The sequence below is a fragment of the Cololabis saira genome, chromosome 11 (genome assembly GCF_033807715.1).
Source record: "Cololabis saira isolate AMF1-May2022 chromosome 11, fColSai1.1, whole genome shotgun sequence".
Classification (NCBI taxonomy): domain Eukaryota; kingdom Metazoa; phylum Chordata; class Actinopteri; order Beloniformes; family Belonidae; genus Cololabis; species Cololabis saira.
The window spans coordinates 2,993,101-3,011,171 of NC_084597.1; the positions used below are offsets into that span (position 1 = coordinate 2,993,101).

The following is an 18,071-nucleotide window of genomic DNA, read 5'->3' on the forward strand; positions in this document are numbered from 1 at the left end:
TTTTTTCCATTACATTTTTGCCTGGTGAACTTTATTCCCAGTAGTTTTGAAAACTCCTGAACTAAATGAACTTTTCTTTAGAGAAAATGCTGGACATTTCAGCTTAAATTTCTAAATGTTATATTAGTTCAATGAAGTTCATATTATCTATATTTACTAGAGCTTGTTTGGTTTCTCTGTTATCGGACACGGTTTGTCATGAAATACCTGAAAAATGCCGGTGCTTCATGTCCAGCTGTGTCTGCTGACAGAATAAATCAGACAAGCTAAAATAATCTGTTTACTGCTTGAGCTGTTGCAATTTCTTTCTTTTTTTACACTTTAAATGGATATTGAAATGCCTATTTGAGTTATTTATTTCTTAGTTATTTCACTATAATTATTGTGAAATTATTATTTCAATAGTTATTTTACAGTCATATAATCCAGGCAACACTAACCCAAATCAATATCGAATCGAATCAAATGGTGATAATCGATTCTGAATCTTAAGAATCGGAATCGAATCAATTCTTGATGAAAGGAAACATAATCATATTTAAGGTGAATCACCACCGACGGTTCCCGGTCAAAACCAAAACTATACATTTGTTTTTTTAAAACATGACAGTTGAATTAGGAAAAAATGAAACAGTCCAACTAGGAATGGGTGATATTTTACCGTTCACGATTTACCGTCAAAAAACTTCCCCACGGTAAGAATTTGTATCTCACGGTAAAAATGATAAATTCCCGTTGATGACGTTTTTGTGTAAAGATGATTTATGGATGGAAGGAAGGAAGGAAGGAGGGAGGGAGGGAGGGAGGGAGGGAGGGAGGGAAGGAAGGAAGGAAGGAAGGAAGGAAGGAAGGAAGGAAGGAAGGAAGGAAGGAAGGAAGGAAGGAAGGAAGGAAGGAAGGAAGGAAGGAAGGAAGGAAGGAAGGAAGGAAGGAAGGAAGGAAGGAAGGAAGGAAGGAAGGAAGGAAGGAAGGAAGGAAGGAAGGAAGGAAGGAAGGAAGGAAGGAAGGAAGGAAGGAAAGGGGAGAAAACAAGGAAAGGAGGAAGGAAGGGAGAAAAAAGGGAAGGGAAGAAGGAAGGAAACAAGGAAAGGAGGAAGGAAGGGAGAAAAGAGGAAGGAAGGAAGGAAACAAGGAAAGGAGGAAGGAAGGAGAGAGCAGGAGGAAGGAAGGAATGAAGGAATGAAGGGAAAAAAGAAGGAAGGAAGGAAGGAAGGGAAAAAAGAAGGAAGGAAGGAAGGAAGGAAGGAAGGAAGGAAGGAAGGGAGAAAGGAAGGAAGGAATGAAGGAAACAAGGAAAGGAGGAAGGAAGGGAGAAAAAAGGGAAGGGAAGAAGGGAGGAAAGGAAAAAAGAAGGAAGGAAGGAAGGAAGGAAGGAAGGAAGGAAGGAAAGGGGAGAAGGAAGGAAGAAAACAAGGAAAGGAGGAAGGAAGGGAGAAAAGAGGAAGGAAGGAAGGAAGGAAGGAAAGGAGGAAGGAAGGGAGAAAAGAAGGAAGGAAGGAAGGAAGGAAATGAGCTAGAAAGAAAGAAAGAAAGAAAGAAAGAAAGAAAGAAAGAGATAAATTCCCGTTGATGAGGTTTTTGTGTAACAAACATGGCGGATCTGAGAGAGAGATAGATTTATAGTTAAAAAGATGGAGTTGAATTGGTATTTTTTTATCGTCATTTTTATTATTATCGGGATAAATGCCAGAAATTATCGTGATAAATGTTTTAGTCCATACGGCCCATCCCTAAGTCCAACATGGTGATGTTGCTCCTAATTTAACATGTGTTTTAAACTGAGTCCTATCTTTTACAGCTTTGTGCCTTCAGGCCTGTGGTTGTTTAGCCTCGGCTCAATCAAGAAGATGGAAATAAACTTATTATTCAACACTTTTGTTTTAGAGAAGTTAGAAAAAAGTATTTTACTTTTCTTTTTTTTAAAGGGTGAGAATCCATTATGTTTTTAAACTCGGTAATCTTGCATAATTGTGGTCTTAATGTTGATAAAAATACTTGTAATTATGATTTTAGTCGAATAAACATATAATAAGGGAAGGGGCCCCGGCATTTACATCCTTAATTGAAGGCACAGCTATTTTCCATAAAATGTACCAAATAAAATGTGCTCATGCTGCGGTTAAGGTTTTTTAATACTGATAAATGACATCATTACCATCTTAACGCTGCAGCATGTTGACGGCGTTTCACCGTCGTCGTGGTTTAAAATACGAGGAGGAATCTGAGGACTTATTTTATTGATGAAAAAAAGGAGAAACATTTCTGCCTCTGTTTGTTTTCAGCTGTAATTTAATTTTAATTTTGAGGTCTTTTGTGCCTCACAGACTCATTTAAGTTAAGCCCTTTGAGAAAGGGAGGGGGGGGGGGGGGGGGGGGGGGTAAAAGTACTGTTACTTCAGAATAATATGACTCAAGTAGAAGTAAAAAGTATCATCCAAATATTTACTTGAGTAAAAGTAAAAAAGTACTTGGTGAAAAAACTACTCAAGTACTGAGTAACTGTTGAGTAACGTCTGATTTATTTATTTAACAACCGTTCAAACAGACAAAAGTACAAAATAATCATCTTCAGGCAAATTAAATCAATAAAATAATAAAATAAATTAGAATTAATAAAAAATAAAAAATAGCTTAAATTAAAATAATCTTAAAAGTAAATTCAAGTATTTTAATAAATAATAAAATAGATAAAATCATAACAGAATAAAAAATAAATTAAGCACAAGCAGCACTAAATTTCCAGCCTTTGTCCTTTTCTTTTTTAACCATCAGAACTAGAACAAACATGAACTCATAGAAACTCTGTGTGTGTTTGAGTCTGTGTAAATGTGACAAAACATGCAAAAACAAACATTTTTCCCAAAGAATCACCCAGTGATGTCATGAGATTGACGCGTACGCGGATAAAAGGGATAAAAGAAAAGTAACAGCTCAACGTAGCCTAATGTAGCGGAGTAAGAGGAACAGTTTCTTCTTCACAAATCTACTCAAGTAAAAGTAAAAAGTATAGTGATTCAAAACTACTCCTAAAAGTACAACATTTCCCAAAACTTACTCACGTAAATGTAACGGAGTAAATGGAACTCGTTACTACCAGCTCTGTAAAGGGTAAAGCACTTCCCACTGCTTGTTTTTTAGGGGGGTTAAAGGTCAATGCCAGGGAACCGTTGTCATAACAAGTTTTGTCTGTTCGTGCCCTTGAGAAATGTTTTGAGCCCAGAGAGCAAAACAAAGATAAACCAGTGCTAACCCCGCTACCGGTTTGATGAGGTTTCTGTGAGAATCAAACACTTGAAGAAACCAGTCCCACAGTCAGGAAGGTCCGGCAGCCTCGGCTTCAGGGGATTATTCTATTACCTAATACATATAGAATAACTACAAATGCAAATCAGAACAACATGATCCATTTCACTAGTTATTTTACACTGCAAAAACTCAAAATCTTAACAAGAATATTTGTCTTATTTCTAGTTAAAATGTCTCATTTTTAGTTAAAAGAAATCTCATTACATTTAAGACAAGACTCAAAAACAACAATTTTCACCTGTTTCAAGTAGATTTTCACTTAAAATAAGTAGAAAAATCTGCCAGTGGAACAAGATTTTTTTGCTTGTAATAAGAAGATAAATCTTGTCCCACTGGCAGATTTTTCTACTTATTTCAAGTGGAAATTTATTGAAACAGGTGAAAATTGTCAAATAACAAGTTATTTTTCTGGTAATGACTCTTGTTTTAAGTGTAATGAGATTTTTTTACTAAAAATGAAAAAGTTCCAGTTTTCTTCACCACACAGGCCCTGTTTACACGTAGCAAAAACGGTGGTGTTTTCATGCGTTTTGGCCGTTCGTTTACACAAAAACGGAGCTCAAAGTCTCCAAAAACCATCATTTCTGAAAACTCCGGCCAAAGTGGAGATTTTCAAAAACTCCGTCTTCATGTTTGCTTGTAAACGGAGGAAAACGGAGATTTAGGCTCCAGAACGTCACATTATGAGACAGAAACGTCACCAGCATCATGAGTGCGACCTGTGGTTACAATTAGTTTGTAACCGTCAATGTTTTCTTGTATTTTACCTGTTTTATATTCTAAAGTCACACTTAAAAGTAACTCCACTTCTCTGTCACTCCAAACCAAAGACTCTCGTTCCGTCTTGGAAGTAAAGCCTGAATTATGGTCCCGCGTTAAATCGACGCAGAGCTACGGCGTAGGGTACGCGGCGATGCGCGCCGTACGGTGCGCGTCGCCGCGTACCCTACGCCGTAGCTCTGCGTTGGTGTAACGTGGAACCATAAATCAGCCTTAACTGGAAGTTACACGTGTCATTTGTTGATGTTTTTTCCAGGATTCTGATTGGCTGGCATGACGTTAACAGCCTATTTATGCGGATTCGTGTAAACGAAGAGATTTTGAAAACGATCTCGTGTAAACGATGACATTTTTCAAAACGTAGAGGGGGAAATATCCGTTTTTGTAAATACCCGGCTATGTGGAAACGTGGCCACAGATCAGCTCCATAAACTTGTGTGATGAGTATTTGCTGGACGTGTTGATTGATACTCTAGTTAATTCTGTTACTGTAACCTTGCCGTACCTTAGTAAGACTGAATTGACGCCACTGCCCACAGATCGGTACCTGACAGCCCTAGTTATCCTTCTATGATGATAACTATGTGAAATATGACTTTTTCAAGGTTTTTAGACGACTATGGGGTGCGTGGCATCCCTGCGTTCATGTATCGGTAGTTCTTCTTCACACATGTCGTTGTTTGGGTAAATGGGATGTGGAACATCCTGCAGGAGAATCTTGTGGAGATTATTTAGTTTTTATTTAGTTAGTCAGAGTTCCAGATAAAGGACCGTGGTGTTGAAAGATACGAGCACCACATCCATTTAAAGTTTTACAAACTGTCCTCAAGTGTTGTTGAACATTGTTGAGCAGCTTACGGGTCAGCACAAACTCTTATCTGCATTAGTTTTTTCTCTGTAAGTTCATTATTTGCTGCTCTGCGTTCACACATGAGTGGACTCACTTATCTGGACTTCCTTTCTCTCCGTGGCTGTTCAGCTAATCTGTAAGAGTTCAGGAGGGAAGTACGGCGAGGTAAGGACATTCACAAATCTGACATCTGGAGGAGAAACTATGGAAGACATTCTGCACCATAATTCACCTTAAAATGGATTAGAAAAAAAAAGATTTTTCATTTTCAGAATAAAGCTGCATTTTTTGACTCATAAATAAAAGGAATCATCTAAAATAGCATTTTAATTTTCTTCTTCGCCACTGCAAGAAAGAAAAAACATTAAAGTTATTGAAGTTGTTGGATATTTTTATACGGGGACTGCATTTGTAGACGGTCCCTAAATCAGCGCCGGTTGCAGGTTCACATCAACGTCGACATCAACGTCTTTTGTGCAGTTTAGAGTCTCGTTTTGATGACGATGCAACATTAATGCATTTATGTGAATGAATGAATGAATGAATTAAGTTTATTCAGTCATGACAACACAAAACAACACCAAAAAAACATTGTGCACAGCATTAACATTTCATACAAAACCAAAATATTTGTTGAAACATAACTGAAAAGGCTGAAGCAAACTGCTTATAAAAGCCTATCCTTTATTACCAACTTTCTTTTTTTGGCTACCGACCTCCAGAAAACCAAAAAGAGAATAGAAAAGCAAAGAAACAACAAAAGGCAAAGAAACAATAGAAAAGCAAAGAAACATTTACAGATAGTCAATTGCACTTATAAGCTTCAAAAATAGCTTTACAAACCATTTTCTTAAAAACCAAAAGAGAATTGTCTCTTTATGTGGGAGTTATTGAGCGCAGAGGTGAATCTGCAATATCTGTCCAACTTTACCGGACCTGCACTACAGTCATTTTATGTTTGAGTCAAAAAATGCAGCTTTATTTTGAAACTGAAAAGGCATTTCTGCAAATACATTTTCATTTTCAAATGTAATTTTATTTTAACACCATTTGCAAGATCACTTTTTCAAAATAAAATCTTTACAGTCATTTTCTTTATCATTTTAATTAAGTCACAAAATGAGCAGCGGTGATTAAGAAAATGAAAAGTTATTATTAGTGATGCATCAAAATGAAAATTTGTGGCCGAAACCAAAACCGAAAATAATAAAAAACACTTGGCCGAATACCGAACAATACCGAACATGGTTCTTCGCAGTTTTTCATTTATTTTGCCAATTTTTTCACCATTGCATAAATCAAATAAATTTGATTTATGCATGCTTTTCAAAGAAAAAAATCTTTTACAAAATTACAAGGTAGAAAATATTTATTGAACATAAAAACTGAACATGTTTTAATTTCCAGCATTATGTTGTTTTGGTTCCACCTGCTGGTGAATGTTGGTAAAATTCTTATGTGGTTACTTTTTGGTTGGCCAACGATTTATGTTTGTGGTGCAACAGTTACGGAGCGGCCAGTCTATTTCCTTATATTACAACGCCGTTATTAATTGTTCGTTTTTTTTCCCACTTATTCCACCAAACACGGAAAGTGTTTTTTTGCCATTTTCGGCCGAACAATTTCGGTTACCGAACAATCGGTGCATCACTAGTTATTATTAATTTTATTTACAAGTCTCAAATGCATCTTCATTCCGAAAATGAAATTTTTTCTCATTTTAATTGGTATTATGGTGCAGAATTTCTTCCATAAGAAACAGTTCACAAACATTTAACTGGGAGACAGAACAGCGTTTAGCTTATTCACTGAGACAAACGCAGTTTCATTTGTTTCTTAAACCTCTGATACGACTCTTAACTCTTTGCAGCTTCTGTGTTTGGGCGGTAGATCTAAAGTAAATCTAAAGTAGATCTAACTCTTCCTGTTGGATGTTTGTGAGACGTGTTTAGATTTGGTAAAACTCCTCCATCCTTCATATGTTACGTGGGATTTCAGTCAGATTTCAGATTCCTTCCGTCGACTTCTCTCCATGAGCTGCTTTTAAAGGACATTTCAGAAACTAGCTGTGACTTATTTACTGGATTTATGGGGAGTTTCTTATGTGTCTTAATTATTCAATCAAAAAAAAGATTGCTTCAATCAAAAAATATATTTTCAATCAAAAAAAAAATTCAATCAAAGAAAAAAAGTGTTTGAATGCAAACAAATATTTGAGACTCAAAAAAATGCATTTGAACTCTGTTTTTCTTTGATTGGAAATGTTTTCTTTGATAGAAGTGAAGTTTTTTTAGTTTGAAGCAACTTTTTTGATTAAAGTAGTGTTGTTTTGTGTAGGACATTTGTGTCTTTATCATTTAATCAAAAAAGTTGATTCAAAAAAAAAAAATATTTTCAATAAAAGAAAACTTTTTCAATCAAAGAAAAAAAATGTTTGAATGCAAAAAAATATTTGAGACCCAAAAAAATGCATTTGAACACTGTTTTTCTTTGACAAAAAGAAAGTCCAGAGTCTCAGAAGGTTCATCTAAATCATGTGACGAAGCTGCTCTTTGGTGGAAAAGGATGTGAAAAAAGAATAAAAATCCCAGGCACTCTTCTTCAAATAGGACACATATTTGAAGAAGAGTGCCTTGGATTTTTCTTCTTTTTTGACAGTTTTTCTTTGATTGTAAATGTTTTCTTTGATAGAAGTGAAGTTTCTTGTTGGTTGAAGCAACTTTTTTGATTAAAGTCGTGTTTTTTTGTTTTGGCCGTTATTATTATGGGTAGGACATTTGTGTCTTTATCATTTAATCAAAAAAGAAGTTGCTTCAAAAAGAAATATATTTCAGACCCAAAAAATTGCATTTGAACATTTTTTTTTGGATTAAAAATATTTTTTTTCGATTTGAAGTGATTTTTTTTTTGATTGAAGTGAAAAAGTTTTGAAGTCTTTTTTTTATTGAATCATTTTGACACAAACATCCCGCAGTGGGCGGAGCTTCCCCATCCTTCCTTCCTTCCTTCCTTCTTTCCTTCCTTCCTTCCTTCCTTCCTTCCTTCCTTCCTTCCTTCCTTCCTTCCTTCCTTCCTTCCTTCCTTCCTTCCTTCCTTCCTTCCTTCCTTCCTTCCTTCCTTCCTTCCTTCCTTCCTTCCTTCCTTCTTTTTGCCCTTCCTTCTTTCTTTCTTTCCTCCCTTCTTCTCTTCCTCCTTCCTTGACCCGAAGATGAATGTTTTTGTTCTTGGCTGAATTTTGGCTGTAATTGAAGGTGAGCTCTGATGCAACAGGTGTTTTTAGCAGGAAATCCTGACCAGTGGAGATACTTCCTACCACCTTTCCAGCCTGTAGGTTTTAGTAAAGTGAATATGCTCACACGCTCTTCTCAAAGCTGTGACACAGTGAAGCTCAAGGCTGAAACAAACTACTATAAACCAGTTATCTGCTTTTGTTTGGAGGTGAAAGTCTCAAAATGAAGAATGTTTTCATTGTGGTTTTTTTCTAAAACATAAAACAGCTTTTCGGTGCTTAATTCTGTTTTAAAAGTAGGAAACTACTACTCTTCGTTACCGCCGTGGACATCGTACTTTGCAAAACTTTGGATTTCCTTTCAGAAGACTTGAAGGAACTTAAAATGCAACGACACATTTCAGGAATCCACTTTCACTGAAAATCTGGCTCTTCCTTTAACAACAAATCAATACGTCACTTTGCTGAGATATTTCTTCTGAAATAGTTTAAAAATCTAGTTTACAAGTTCTCCTTCTCTGTAAAAGTCAAAATGTGCTGTTCACTTTCTCTCATAATCCGGGTCCTTATGAATTTAGTTGAGTTTAACCTGGAACCAGTTTTATGGAACAGTGAACTCAGAAATCTGTCTAAATGTTTTTTTTAATGTTTTTTATTTTCCTTGTCTGCATATATATTAATGGTTAATACCAAGTTTGGCAAAACTTAAAGCATATATATGCATTTCAATTTAAAAAAAAAAACATATATGTAAGAGGGATCGGGAGAAATCTGTCAATGTTTTAGTAACTTTGGCAACGAAGCCGCTTAATCGATGTGGAACCGTTCAGATACGTTAAAGTCGGTCCTTGGTTGGATACGGTTGTAACTGTCATTACCCGATTTGAGTCACACATGCGCACATGCAACATCGTCGGCCATCTTGGAAAGCAACACACGGCAACACCACTTGGACAAACGGTCATTACCCGATGTGAGTTGCTACCGCGCATACGCCACTTTGCATTTCAGCAGGAAATCAGTCAGTCAGTGGAGAAGTAGAGAGTGTTGTCATCACCCCATTATTGATTAAAATGAGCGACTTTAATTTTTTGCATCAGCTCCATGCCTACATGGAATCTGGAAAGTTTCATCTACTCACAATAAGTTAGGGATGTTGTGGGTGTGGTTTCACGTATCGGAGGCCGACCGATGTAAATCACTCCCGTCGTTACGTAACGTAGATCCACATCACTCTGGACGATCATCCGGGCGGCTGTACAGACACTGCAGAATCTGGTTGTTTCCTCCTTCTCTGAGTTGCTGAGGGGAGACCACTTTATATATGTTAAAGCAGTGTTTCTCAATCCTGGTCCTCGTGGGACACTGTTCCGCATGTTTTAGATGTTTCCTTGCATCAACACACCTGATTCTAATTAAAGGTGTTAGCTTGTCACCAAGGTCTGCACAGCTCTGTTGATGACACAGGTACTTTTATCACGGTGGGCTGAAGCAGGGGAGCACCTAAAACATGCAGGACAGGGGCTCACGAGGACCAGGATTGAAAAACACTGTGTTAAAGCAAGAAATAACACTTTATATATGTTAAAGCAAGAGAAAACCTGGTTTTCATAATAGGTCCCCTTTAATCTCGACATTTCGACTTTTTTCTCGAAATTTCAACTTTTTTATCGACATTTTGACTTTTTTCTCGACATTTCATCTTTTTTCTCTGCATTTTCTACTTTTTTTCTCTGCATTTTGTCTTTTTTCTCAACATTTTGACTTTTTTCTCGAAATTGTACTTCAACATTAATTTCGACATTTTAACTTTTTTCTCGACATTTCGACTTTTTTCTCGACCTTTTGACTTTTTGCTCGACATTTCATCTTTTTTCTCTGCATTTTCTACGTTTTTTCTCTGCATTTTGTCTTTTTTCTCAACATTTTGACTTTTTTCTCGACATTTCAAAAAAAAATTTCTCGAGATTTCGACTTTTTTCTCGAAATTTCCACTTTTTTCTCGTCATTTTGTTGTTGTTGTTGTTCCGGCCAGAGTTAGTTGTTAGTGGTTTCACGCATTGCTCCATCGTTCCGTAGCGACAGGAGCAGAATCTTATTGGCTCGTAGATCCACATCACACTGGACGATCATCCGGGCGGCTGTACAGACTCTGCAGAATCTGGTTGTTTCCTCCTTCTCTGAGTTGGCAGGCTGAGGAGAGACCACTTTATATATGTTAAAGCAAGAAAAAAACACTTTATATATGTTAAAGCAAGAAAAAAACACTTTATATATGTTAAAGCAAGAAAAAAACACTTTATATATGTTAAAGCAAGAAAAAAACACTTTATATATGTTAAAGCAAGAGAAAAACACTTTATATATGTTGAAGCAAGAAAAAAACCTGGTTTTCATAATAGATCCCCTTTAATCTCACAGGAATCAGGCGATTTGGAAAACAGGATTGAATGGAAAGACCGGCTCCACGAGAGCACCTTGTTTTGCAGCAAGTGAGATGGAAATCCACTTAAAGTTGCCAAGAATAACATGATCAGCTTTAATAAACATTTAAGGAGCCGTCAAGTGAAAAAGCAGAAGAAGAATGAGCTGCAGCAGCAAACTCTGGACACGTGTTTGTTTTATTAGTTTTCTCCTGGAAATTAGAGAAATACACCAAAGAGAGGGAGAAGAATAATAATAGACTAAATGTAAAACTCATTGTTTTGTATACAGTTTAATGTTTGCTGAAAGAAGTGCACGTTATCAGCTTTATGTCTTCTGTTTGACATTTGGAGCCTCAATGTTCAAATCTCAAAATATAAAACATTTGTGGTTTGCACTTTAAAATTATTTCCTGGATTTGTTTTTTTGGATAAATACATATTTATTTGATTTTAATATAAATAAATGATTGTTTAATTTGTCACTGGAATCAGATCAGTGCCGGAAAGATAAAATTATGATGCAACATCTGCAATAACAGCATTTGTTCACAGACACTTGTTAATTCAGTTGGATACGACGGAGTATGAGGGCCAAACTAAGATAAAAAATAAAAAATAAAGTCATAATAATATGAGAATAAAGTCGTAATATTTTGAGAATAAAGTCTTAATATTAAATATATTATAAATATATATATTTCACAAGATGCTCAATATTCTTCATTTTAACACAGGGAGAAGAAGCTCTTCCTGTTAGAGTTCTCATAGATTATATTCTCATAATGTTACGACTTTATTCTCATAAATTACGACTTTATTGTCGTAATGTTACGACTTTATTCTCATAATATTACGACTTTATTCTCATAAATTACGACTTTATTCTCATAATATTACGACTTTATTCTCATAATGTTACGACTTTATTCTCATAAATTACGACTTTATTCTCATAATGTTACGACTTTATTCTCATAATATTACGACTTTATTCTCGTAATATTACGACTTTATTCTCGTAATGTTACGACTTTATTCTCATAAATTACGACTTTATTCTCATAATGTTACGACTTTATTCTCATAATGTTACGACTTTATTCTATTACGACTTTATTCTCGCAACATTATGACTTTATTCTCGTAATTTCCTTTTTTTTTTGTCTTAGTTTGGCCCTGTTTGTCTCCGTCGTAGTTTGAATCGTGTCAGCATCGAAAAAAAACTAGTTTCGTTTCAGTGAGATTTATTTTTAATGTATTTTTTACTGAAAATGCAGTTTTTCTTGGATTCCCCCCATACTAGTAAAATGCTTGTATGACACGTTGAGTCCAGATCCTGTAAGAGTTTCATTCAGGTTCAAACGTTTTTACTGTTAATCTCCTTCCACAGAGTTTGTTGTTTGAAATCTAGGAAATATATTGGCCTAACTATTTCTGACATCTCTGACTTCTTTATGAGACTGTGACTCCTGGAGATTAGACTGATGTGTGACTGATGTGGAGCGTTTACAACAGGAAACATGTATTAGTGACTGTGACAGTGATTGAGAAACACCTTTAGAAAGTGGTTTTTGGAGCCGATTCAAGGTTAAAAGATCCTTCATCAGGTGCTGATGTGACGTTATCTCTCTGCAGAACCACTACTGCTATTTTCTTTGACATTTTCAAAATGCAAAACGAGGACCCATGGGCATCGTGTGTATATAAGGATAGCTATTTTTAGTTATTTATTTTTGTTTTAACACTAGTAACACTAGTTTTTCACTTTTAACCCATGGCTCTTATACGTAACATGTATGTTCATAGCTCGTGTTGCTGGGGAGACTGGACCTGCGACGGCACTAGTTACAGGAAAAAACAAACTAATTGGGGGAAAATGAAGTGTGAATACATAAAATTTAAATGCCTAAAAGAATACCAAGCATTAATTAAAGCTGTAAGCAGCGATGAACGTTCCTCCACCCTGGTGCACGTTCAGGCTGCAGTGGAAGCTTGTATGACTTGATGTAGATTCTTCAGAACTGGACATTTAGTGGATGAAACACCCACGTCTCGCTTTTTGGCTTCTATTGTCGCCACGGTAACGCTTTTGACTGAGAAAAGTAATGCGCATCGTTGCAGGATCGGGACTAGGCCTGTGTTGAAAAAATCGATTTTCCAATTCTAAATCGATTCTCATATTAATTCCTAAAAATCGATTCATATGTCTAAAGATCGATTTTTTTAATTATTTTTTTTATTTTATTTATTTAGGTTTTTTTTTTTTCATCATTACATTACAACTTTTGGTTATTTTTTTGTTTATCCCCAAAAAAGGAATATTTTGTTGGACACCAGAATAACTGGTGCCATGTTTTTGCCTTTAAATATGTTTAAAGATATGAAAACATTAAAGTGTTAGGTTTTAATTGCATAAATTGTCTATATTTCATTACTTTATATACTGTCTTGGGGTTACATTTGCATAAAATGCTAAAAACCAAATTCTCAAAAATTAAAAACAGAAATAGACCGAAAATGGAACAAATAAAAACGGAATGTGGGAAAAAATAAAACCGATTTCCTCCGTCTCTGTTTCCTCCCTGGATCTGTTTGGTAATTCTGCCCCACGATGTTTCTGTTTCAGTTCTATCAGCATTCTGGGAGCTGATTGGTCCTTACAGCATCATTAGCTGCAATACTTGCTGTTTAATCTCAACATAATACTAGTAGTAATATGTTGCAGAACTACAGTCATATAATTCATGCAACAGCTCAAAAAACAGTTTTAATAACACTAACCCAAAACAATATAAAATATCTGATCAAATCAAATCTTGATAATCGATTCTGAACCTTAAGAATCGGAATCAAATCGATTCTTGACATTTGAATCGATCCCCATCCCTAATCGGGACGCACATTTTGATGTATAACACACCTGGGTGCACGTTACGGTTCGGGCCGCATTAATTGCCGAAGGAATGGCATAAATTGCGCCAAAATTACACGATTAATTCAAAATGCTCAAAATGGCCGAGTTCCTGTTGGGTTTCGGTCATGGCGCCAAGAGACTTTTCTTTAAGTTGTGACATGATACAGGTGTGTACCGATTTTCGTGCATGTACGTCAAACCGTATTGTGGGGCTTGAGGCACAAAGTTTTCTAGGGGGCGCTGTTGAGCCGTTAGACCACGCCCATTAATGCAAACTATTAAATATCTAATTTATCACCTGGCCTGGCTTGGTGCAAAATTTGGTGACTTTTGGGGCACGTTTAGGGGGAAAAAAGACCCTCATTTTGTCGGAAAAAGAAAGAAGGAAAATCTACAGATACAATAGGGCCCTAAAAATAACTGGAAAAAGAAATGAAGATTATAATACTTTTTTTAAGACAATTTAGAGATTTCATTATTAAGTTCAGGGTAGTTTCTGAGGCTTTTTGGCCTCGTCCAGAGAGAAGTTTTTTGGCCTTTTGTTGCTTCTCCTTTATCACTAGACTAACTTTCCTCCCTGTATCAGTCCTGCAGAAGTCTGTTTTCCTTGGTCGCTGGAGCTCTGCTCTTTTTATAGTGGAGTAACATCTCTGAAGTCACAGTAAAGTTATGTCCAAAGGTCACTTATGAGCAAATAAGCTTTGCTGTTTTTGGTGGACGGAGGAATGTCCTCGTGTCAACATCTTACTCCGGCACAGATTTGCATTCAGGGCAGTCGTCACGTTTGGAGGCAATTCTTATTTATAATCATCTTAAGTTCAGTTTGTTTTGTTCAAATCTGAATCTGAAGTGGTGAGAAGTGGCACAGATTAGTAGCGTGCATTTCTTTCTTTCTTTCTTTCTTTCTTTCTTTCTTTCTTTCTTTCTTTCTTTCTTTCTTTCTTTCTTTCTTTCTTTCTTTCTTTCTTTCTTTCTTTCTTTCTTTCTTTCATTAAAAGAAAAAACAAAACAGTTCAATATAATTACAACAAATCTCTTTCCTTGAATGAAAGGGAACAGAAATTTTATCTGTCCATTTTCCCAAGAAATCAAATTTCAATTAATGTAATAACAAAAAAATTAAAAAATTACACAATTAAGAATATTCTATATTCTAATTTTTTGAGATAGGATATTTGAGTTTTCTTAAACTGTAAACCATGATCAGCAATATTAAAATAATAAAAGGCTTGTAATATTTCAGTTGATTTGTAATGAATCCAGAATGTATGACATTTTAGTTTTTTTAATTGCATTACAGAAAATAAAGAACTTTATCACAATATTCTAATTTTCTGACACAGTTCTTTAGGTGTAGTTAATAATCCATTTCACTGACAGGGCCATGATTGTTATTAATTTAAATTCAATCAAGATATGCTGAAATAGCCCCAAATAAATATACTTTGCATGTGTTATACATAATGGGTTTATATTAACTTTAACCCATTATGGTTAGGTATATTATCATGGTCGTGACATTAATGGGATAGTGTTGCATAGACATAGATGATGATAAAACACAATGATAAAAAAGGAAATCACATTATGGGCGATTTTTATTATTTCACTTTAGTTTATAATTCATCTTCATTGTGGCCTCATATAACACTGTTTTTAATCATTTTTGTGCACGTTTCGGCTCATTATATTGTATTTTTCTACATATTTGGGAAGACGAGGTTGCGTCCACATTGTATGACGTCAGGTTTGTTTACATCAGGGGCCGCTGTTATTGGTCCAGTGCGATCACGTGACGCAGCCGCAGCGCTCCTCGACACCGGCGCCGCTGGAAATAGTCCCGCTATTAAAATAACGACCGTGAAAATACTTCCCAAAAATCCGAGTTCAAACTTTTATCCTGTGGTTAACATAAATAGCTCTTTTTTTTAAAGTGAAAAGAATTTACACGCAGGAGGTGGGAGCGAGATCCTCTTTCTAAAGACATTTACGTGGTTGACCTGCCGGCCTAGAAAGCATGGAGGAAGTGACGTCCTAACTGAGGCCCCGCCTTGATGAGAGAACTGACAGTTTGCATTTTCAAATTGAATATTGTCCCTAAAAGTGTGTTGTAATATGTAAATGTAAAATGGAATAGACTGGGGGCGATATAGTCCTTTGTGCAGCAGTTTCAGTCTTTGTAAATGACATGTGAAATGCCGTTTTCATTTTAATTTGCAAGTTGTTAGAAAATTGCCATTTAAATTTTGTCCAGAAAAGAGCTTGGTGACATTTAAATGTAAATGCAATAGCCTGGGGGCGCTGTTTCTCTTATTGCATTTTAATATTGTCCTTTGTGCAGCAGTTTCAGTCTTTGTAAATGACATGTGAAATGCCGTTTTCATTTTAATTTGCAAGTTGTTAGAAAATTGCCATTTAAATTTTGTCCAGAAAAGAGCTTGGTGACATTTAAATGTAAATGCATTAGCCTGGGGGCGCTGTTTCTCTTATTGCATTTCAATATTGTCCTCTGTAAATCAGGTTAAATCTTTCAAAATGAAATGTGAAACAGCTTTTCCATTTTCATTTTAATATTGTCATAGAATGCCCATACAAGTATGTGAAAATGAAAATGAAAATGCTATTGTGGAATTACATTTGCATTTGAATAAAGTCCCCTATGGGCTTCCATAATTTAAAGCAATCCTTGTCTTTGGTTCCTGTAATATTCCATCTCATGGCATCCTTGGCTCTTATCAACAAATACCAAACATCCAACATCGGGCTATTCAGGCTATTTATGAGGTCAGGCTTGTTCTGTAGCGGCACCGAGCAGGAGACAGACGTAGAGCTGGAGGAAGCAGAGAGGAAGATGCCAAAAACATGTTGTAACAGTGCTTTTTGGCATCTAGCGTCGCCATGGTAACGCTTTTGACTGAGAAAAGTAATGCGCGTCGTCGCAGGAAGTGAAATTCCTTTTACAATTATTATAGAAGGCTTCAAAATACGGAGATCAGCACGTATTCCACTGCTCTTCTGATGCTGCTGCATCCTGACTCTGTAGCGTCTTTTTCTCCTAAAGCCGCGGTGCAGGTGTGTTTTTACCAGAGAAGAAAATAGTTATGGGTCGTTGTTGTCGCTCTTTTTTCTTCTGGGCAAAAAGATTCTTATAAACCGACACCATGGATTATATTTGAGACTGTAATGAACGATTCATCAAAGGTTCTTGAGCTGCTGCTGAAGATCATTAGCCGAGACCCGCCATGCTGAAAATAAAAGTAACGCTGCAAACAGAAACAAACGCTGCTGCAAATAAAAGAAACGCTGAAAATATAAAGAAACCCCGCTGCAAATAAAATAAAAAAACGACACAAATAAAAAAGCCACAACGGAAGTGAATTACCGGGGACTATTTTTGCTGATGCACCGGTGTTTTTTACGTGAGAGGAGAAGACGAAAAAAATTACACGTAGCGACGTTGAACACTAACCTTTTCACTTATTTTCTCGTTCGTTGTTCTTCTTATTCCTCGCTCTTCTTATTTCTTCCTTTTCACTTACGTCCTCTTCTTCTTCTTCTTCTCCTCTCACGTAAAAAACACTGGTGCATCAGCAAAAATAGTCCCCGGTAATTCACTTCCGTTGTGGCTTTTTTGTTTGCGTTGTTTATTTTATTTGCAGCTGAGTTTCTTTATATTTGCAGCAGGGTTTCTTTATATTTGCAGCGGGGTTTCTTTATATTTGCAGCGGAGTTTCTTTATATTTGCAGCAGAGTTTCTTTATATTTGCAGCGGGGTTTCTTTATATTTGCAGCAGAGTTTCTTTATATTTGCAGCGGGGTTTCTTTATATTTGCAGCAGAGTTTCTTTATATTTGCAGCGGGGTTTCTTTATATTTGCAGCAGAGTTTCTTTATATTTGCAGCGGGGTTTCTTTATATTTGCAGCGGCGTTTCTTTATATTTGCAGCGTTTCTTTATATTTGCAGCGGCGTTTCTTTATATTTGCAGCGGAGTTTCTTTATATTTGCAGCAGGGTTTCTTTATATTTGCAGCAGAGTTTCTTTATATTTGCAGCGGGGTTTCTTTATATTTGCAGCGGGGTTTCTTTATATTTGCAGCGGGGTTTCTTTATATTTGCAGCGGGGTTTCTTTATATTTGCAGCGGAGTTTCTTTATATTTGCAGCAGGGTTTCTTTATATTTGCAGCAGAGTTTCTTTATATTTGCAGCGGGGTTTCTTTATATTTGCAGCAGAGTTTCTTTATATTTGCAGCAGAGTTTCTTTATATTTGCAGCGAGGTTTCTTTATATTTACAGCGGAGTTTCTTTATATTTGCAGCGGAGTTTCTTTATATTTGCAGCGGAGTTTCTTTATATTTACAGCGGAGTTTCTTTATATTTGCAGCGGGGTTTCTTTATATTTGCAGCGGGGTTTCTTTATATTTGCAGCGGGGTTTCTTTATATTTGCAGCGAGGTTTCTTTATATTTACAGTGGGGTTTCTTTATATTTGCAGCAGCGTTTGTTTCTGTTTGCAGCGGGGTTTCTTTATATTTGCAGCAGCGTTTGTTTCTGTTTGCAGCGTTACTT

At 36.0% G+C, this 18,071-nt stretch overlaps 1 protein-coding gene across 5 annotated transcripts in view; it reads left to right on the forward strand.

The window, feature by feature from the left end:
• znf618 (zinc finger protein 618) overlaps positions 1–18,071 on the forward strand; it is a 64,209-nt gene that overhangs the window by 6,657 nt on the left and 39,481 nt on the right. The gene's annotated exons all lie outside the window — the stretch shown is intronic.